Raw genomic sequence first — 6,182 nt, 5'->3', positions numbered from 1 at the left:
ACCACACCCAAGAGGGGAGCCAGCTACAAGGAACTCGGCAGCCTGAATGAAGGTGGCATAGGCCGCCTGAGCGAAGAGATCAAAGGAGGGTCCTGCCAGGAGGATTCTGGAGCCTAGTGTGGGGCTGGTGTGACTAATAACATCTGGATACTATCTGCAAGGCTTGGGCTGGGGTGTAGGGGAGGAATGGAGCCGTAGATAGTGCCCCCTGGCATTGGGGCAAGAAATGGGCAGCCTTCCCCTTAATTAACATAAATAAATTAATTAACAACAAGGCATGGCAGGAAAGAAGGTGGGCGGTTAGCCCAGAAACAGACAGGCCACAGGGAACTTGGCCCAGAGAAGGCCCCCTGTTACAGTCATGAACAAGTCTGATAACAGTAACTAATTTTGGTGGGTATCGAAATCTGATCAGGATCTTCCATAGAGCCTCTCTGAATGAATCAAAGGCCTTGGTCAGGTCAATGAAGGCTATGTAAAGAGCTCAGTGTCGTTTGCAGCACTTCTCCTGTAGCTGTCTATAAAGGTACACCTACACATCAGTCTGATATCGGATCAGTACCGATACAAAGAAAATTGGCTGTATTGGAAATTGGCCTGAAGTGGTCAATAATTTGGATGATAAATGCCCATGCGTGCGCGCAGCCACAACGCAGCATGCAGGCAGCAAGGAGCAGAGCTTAGCGGCATGCAGCTGGTAAGTCTGTTGTGGTGGAAGGGGAGGGGAGAAGGAAGGGGTGTGGGGAGTCAGATCAATGCCCCCCATGGTGAGTGGGGGAGGGGGCAGGCACTGCCCAGTTGGGGTGGGGTTGGTGAGAGATGGAGCCGTGGCTCATCGGGGGGGTGGGTCTTCCCTCCACCTCTCCCTAGTGCATGGAGGGAGGTGGAGGTTGAGCCAGGGCTGCACTGGGTGGGCAGCAGCAGCACTGGGAGTAGGGCTATAGCAAAATTTGGGGTGGTTGCAGCTCCCTCCATAGCCCCCTCCCAATGCTGTTGCTGCCTGCCCCAAGCCCAGCCCCCACTGAGAAGAGCCTGGCGCAACCCCAGCTTCACCCTGCAGATGCAGCCTGCCCGCCCCACCCTGCGCAGATCTGGGGGCACCCCCCCCCCGTGTCCTCCTGGGGTGCATGCAGTAGAGGGAGCCACCCCCATCCCCAGTGAACTGCGGCTCTGTCCTGAACCCTGCCACACCCTGGCTGGGCAGCACCTGCCCCTGCCCCCTCCCTCCCTCACCATGGGGGGCACTGATCTGCCCCCTGCCATGGCCCTTCCCTCACCCCTTCCCTTCCACCACAACAGACTTACCAGCTGCATGCAGCTGTATTGGAAATCAGATCAGCTGATATGCCTCCTTAAATATCAGACTCCAAAATCTCTATCGGTGCAGCCCTAGCTGTCTAGCAACAAAGATCATACCTAGAGTACCTCTGTGTGGTCTAAAACCACATTGGGACTCAGGAGCTGTGTCTACATGAGACGCTACTCTGCCATTGTTACTGTGCATTTACTTAGTACTTGTATAAACAAGTACTAAATAAATGTGCAGTAGTGCTGGCGAACACCTGTTTTATGACACCGACTGCACAGTAGCTTAGTATACTGGGCAACAGTGTCACATCATAGTTTTTACCATGCAGTATTGGGCTACTGCGTTGTCAGCATCTTGTGTAGATGCACCCAGGTAGAATCTCCTCAGTGAGGAAAGTGAGCCTATGGCAGAGAATGCAGGTGAGGACCTTTCCAGCTCTGGACAGGAGTGTAATTCCACGATTCCTTTCTTGAATACCATAATGATTCTGGTGTCTCTCAAGTAACTGAGAATCTGTTCATAATAATGATGTGTAGTGGGTGAGGGAGCTTCTGTCCATTTTGCTTATGTATTTTATCTGGTATTGTTTCAGGACCGCATGCTTTGTTGTTCTTCATCTACTTAATGGCTTTCAAGGCCTCTTGAGAAGTTGGTGGATCTGCAAGGTAGTCCTTAATGGGGTATTGTGGAACGGTGTCAGTGGTATTGTCTTCAACATTAGAATCTTGGTTCAGGAACTCCTGAAAGTGCTTCTTCCACTGTGTTGTTCCATCCTTCTGGCCTCGAACCTCAGAGGGATGGTTCCTTGTGTGCTTGGCTCATAGATAGCTTTGGTTAGGCTGAAGAAACCACTGGCTATTGGAAAACTGCTGCATCTCTTTTGCTTTGTCCTCCCACCATTTGTTCTTTCACTCTTATATTTTCTTCTGGACCTTGGCTTTAATGTAAGGATAAGTATCTTGCATTTGTTTGGACTTGATGTCATTCTGCCAAGCTTTGAAGGCTCTCCTTTTCCTGTCCATGAGAGATTGTATTTCCTTATCATTCTCATCAAAACAGTTCTAATTTTTCTTTGTGGAGAAGCCTAGAGATTCTTTGCATGCCTTATGGATGCCTTTCTTGAGGCTCTCCCAGTGATTAATAATTTCCAGATCATTGGGGCGGTTGGAGAGTTTCTCACTGAGGCACTGCTGGAGATTATCACTTTTAGCTGGGTCTTTCTTTTTTTATGTCATTTTGGGGTGATATGAACGGGCATGATGGATCGTATCTTATGATGATCCAGCCAGCAGTCATCTGCACTAGTGATACAGATGTTGTGACAGTCTCCGGCATGCACTACGATGTATTTAATCCTGCGCCCCTGTTTTGAGTGGGGGTGCATCCATGTTTTCCGTTTGTTGCTTTGGCAGACTAAGGAGTTTGTAATCATGTTACAAACATGACTCCACCCTAACCCCAAATGCATATGACAAAATATGTATTGATCAAGTACTGTCATCTGTACCCAAAGAAGGTAAGACAGTTTTTCTTAGTGACTTCAATGCTAGAGTGAGCAGGGAAAGGAGCAGCTGGAGAGGAAGGGGTGGGGAAAGCCAATTAAAATTTAATTCTTCTCCTGAGCAAATTACCCCATATTATAGGAATAAACATTTGGGGAACTCCTTCCCAGTAGAGACTTCTGACTTACTACTCCTGAAATATGTTCATAGCCACAGTTTGAGAACCTATGAGTTATGAAAAAGGAAGTATTTACTTAATTAGAAAGATAGACAATAAAAAGTGTAATTTAAATAGCAGTAAGGGTCTGATTGAACAGTAAAAACAAAACCTTGAATTAGGGTTTTGGAGGCTTCCCCGAGATAGAAGTCAGGCTGATGGGCCTATAGTTAGCTGGATCCACTTCCCCACCTTCCTTGAAGATAGGCACCACATTGGCCTTCTTCCAGTCTTTGGGCACCACACCAGAGCGCCAGGAGTTTTCAAAGATCCGTGCCAGGGACTGGGCTATGATGCTCTCCAGCTCCTTGAGTACCCTGGGTGGTAGATTGTCAGGGCTGGCTGACTTGAAAGTATCCAGCTTTTCAAGGTATTCCTTCATGAGGTCAGCATTAATGGAGGGCAGGGGATCTCCCTCACACCGACCGCCCTGTCCCGTGGTGGGCATGGGCATCCCATGGGACAGATGAAAGACCGACACAAAGTACCCATTTAATAGGTTGGCTTTTTCCTGGGCGTCAGTTGTCCCATCTGGTTTAGCAGGGGTCCAATGTTGCCCTTGCTTTCCCTCTGGCTCCCCACATATCTGAAAAAGGACTTTTTATTGTCCTTGATGCTCAAAGCTAGTTGGAGTTCAGTTGCAGCCTTGGCTTTCCTGGTTTGCTGTCTGCAGGACCGGACCAGTACAGAATAATCCTTCTTAGAGGTGAATCCCATCCTCCATCCTTTGTAGGCCTTTCTTTTTAGCCTCAGGAGGTCTGCCAGATCCCTGGAGAGCCAGGGGGGCTGCTGTGCCCTCTTGTTGCCTTTCCTTTGAGATGGAATAGACTTAGCTTGTGCGTTGAGGATTGCTCCCTTGAGGAGCAACCATTCTTTTTGAACTCCCCTCCCCCTGGTGTCATGGTCCCCTAGGGCCTCACTGACAAGCCTCCTGAGCTTGTCAAATTTGGCTTTCCTGAAGTCAAGCACTTCTGTGTTGCTGACTGACTTGCCAGCTTTATGGCGGATGGTGAAGGTGATCAGCTCGTGGTAGTTGTCACCCAGCTTCCCATCAATCACTAGGTTGCCGATTAGGTCATCCCTAGTAGCCAGTACCAGGTTGAGCAGCGCTTTGCCTCTCGTTGGCCCGTAGACTTCTTGAGTCAGGTAGAGGTCATCCACGCATGACAGGAAGCTTTGCGACCGCTCAGATTTTGCTGAGTGATCCTCCCATGAGATGTCCGGGTAATTGAAGTCACCCATGACAACCATGATCCTGGAGCATGTGGCCTCAGCCAGTTCCCGGGCGGACTCCTGGTCAAGCTCTTGACTTTGGGTGGGAGGTCTGTAGTAGACTCCCACCGTTGTGTCCCCTGTGCTGTGCTCCCCATGGATTTTAACCCAGAGGGTCTCCAGTCATCCACCCTGGTCGCCAATATCAGCTTGCAGGGACACGTAGCTTTCCTTAACATAGAGAGATACACCCCCACCCCTTTTATCTACACAGTCCCTTCTGTATAGGGTATAGCCATCTATACCCATGGTCCAGTCATGGGTGGAGTCCCACCAGGTCTCCATTATTCCTATGACATCATAATTATTTGCATTAAGCAGGAGGATGAGCTCCTCCTGCTTATTCCCCAAGCTCCTGGCATTTGTGTACAGGCAGGTAAGTGTTCCCTTGGGGACTCTTGCCTTGCCCACAGATTATACCAGGGCTGGGGCAGGGATGGGCTCCCTTAAGTGCCTTGGCCTGCTGGCTTTGCAAGGGTTGCTCAGTGGGTCAGCAGTGGCGGTAGTCCCCCCACCCCAGCAGGCTAGATGGCATTTCAGGCTGTTATGCCTTAGATTCCTTAAATCTGCCTCAGTCCATAAGGCTGCTGAAAAATGTAGGCAAATTAGCCATTTAGAATCTAATTGGTGAGGCAAGAGAGAAGTGGAAGAGGAGGGAAGGTAGGAGGGAACACTTAGTAAGAAATAAAAAATGTATTGCTCTTTTCAGCAAGATATGCTCAGGCATATCTGGCAAGGTTGTTTGGGTAGATGTGATATCTTTTATTAGACCAACTGAGTAGTTGGGAAAAAAGTTCTTAGCAAGCTTTCGGGTGCAGTCAGCCTTTGTCAGGCATAGGGAGTCTCTGACCAGCTAGAAAGAGACTCCCTATGCCTGACAAAGGGTGAGTGCGCCTGAAAGCCTGCTGGGAGGTGAATATCAAGGGCTACAGGCTATACAGGAGGGACGGGACAGGGAGGAAAGACGGGGGTGTGGCGCTCTACATTAAGGAGGAATACACATCCTCACCAGGTAGCACAGAGTCAGAGGAGGGGCACACAGAAGTGCTCTGGGTTAGAATACAAGGCAGTCGAGGGGAAAGAGACTTAACAGTGGGGGTCTACTACAGACCACCTAACCAAGGGGAAGAGCTAGACCGGGAATTCTTAAGTCAGCTCACGGAGGTAGTTAGGTCCAAGGACGTGGTCATCATGGGTGACCTGAACTTTCCAGACATCTGCTGGGAAGAGCAGTCAGCCAGGTCTGACTGCTCACGTAGGTTCCTAGCCCAAATGCAGGACCTCCATCTAACCCAGGAGGTGCACAGCCCCACCAGGGGAGAGGCTTTGTTGGACCTGGTGCTGGCCACGGGTGACGACCTGGTGAGGGGGCTGCTGGTGCTCGACCACCTGGGCGACAGCGATCATCGCCTGCTGGAATTCACCATCTAGCGCAAGGTGGCAAAGGGCTACAGCAAGGCAGCAGCCCTAGATTTCAGGAGCAGGAGGACACAAAAGCCCCCATGGCTCACCAAAAGCATCTGGGAATGTCTCCTAGCTAAAAGGGAGGCGCACACCCAACGGAAGGGAGGGGCCATCACCAGGGAGGATTATACTGTGGCTGCTCAGGGATGCAGGGGGGTAGTCATGAAGGCCAAGGCGGAGATGGAATAGGAATTAGCTTCCCAGATCAAGGACAACAAGAAGTCCTTTTTTTAAATACACAGGGGGTAAAAAGAAGATACCTGCTAATGTGGGGCCCCTGCAAGACACGCTAGGAGATCTGGTCGTCACACCAGATGACAAAGCTAACCTATTTAACAACTTTGCCTCCATTTTCCCAAGCAGGGACTGGATCAGCCCCCCACTGGGCCCCCCTCAGGGTCAGGGAGGATCTAGCTAG

Source organism: Gavialis gangeticus, unplaced genomic scaffold (genome assembly GCF_001723915.1).
Source record: "Gavialis gangeticus isolate Ggan-Ray unplaced genomic scaffold, GavGan_comp1, whole genome shotgun sequence".
NCBI lineage: Eukaryota > Metazoa > Chordata > Crocodylia > Gavialidae > Gavialis > Gavialis gangeticus.
The sequence above is the reverse complement of the archived record's forward strand: the minus strand, read 5'-3'. Positions refer to the sequence as shown.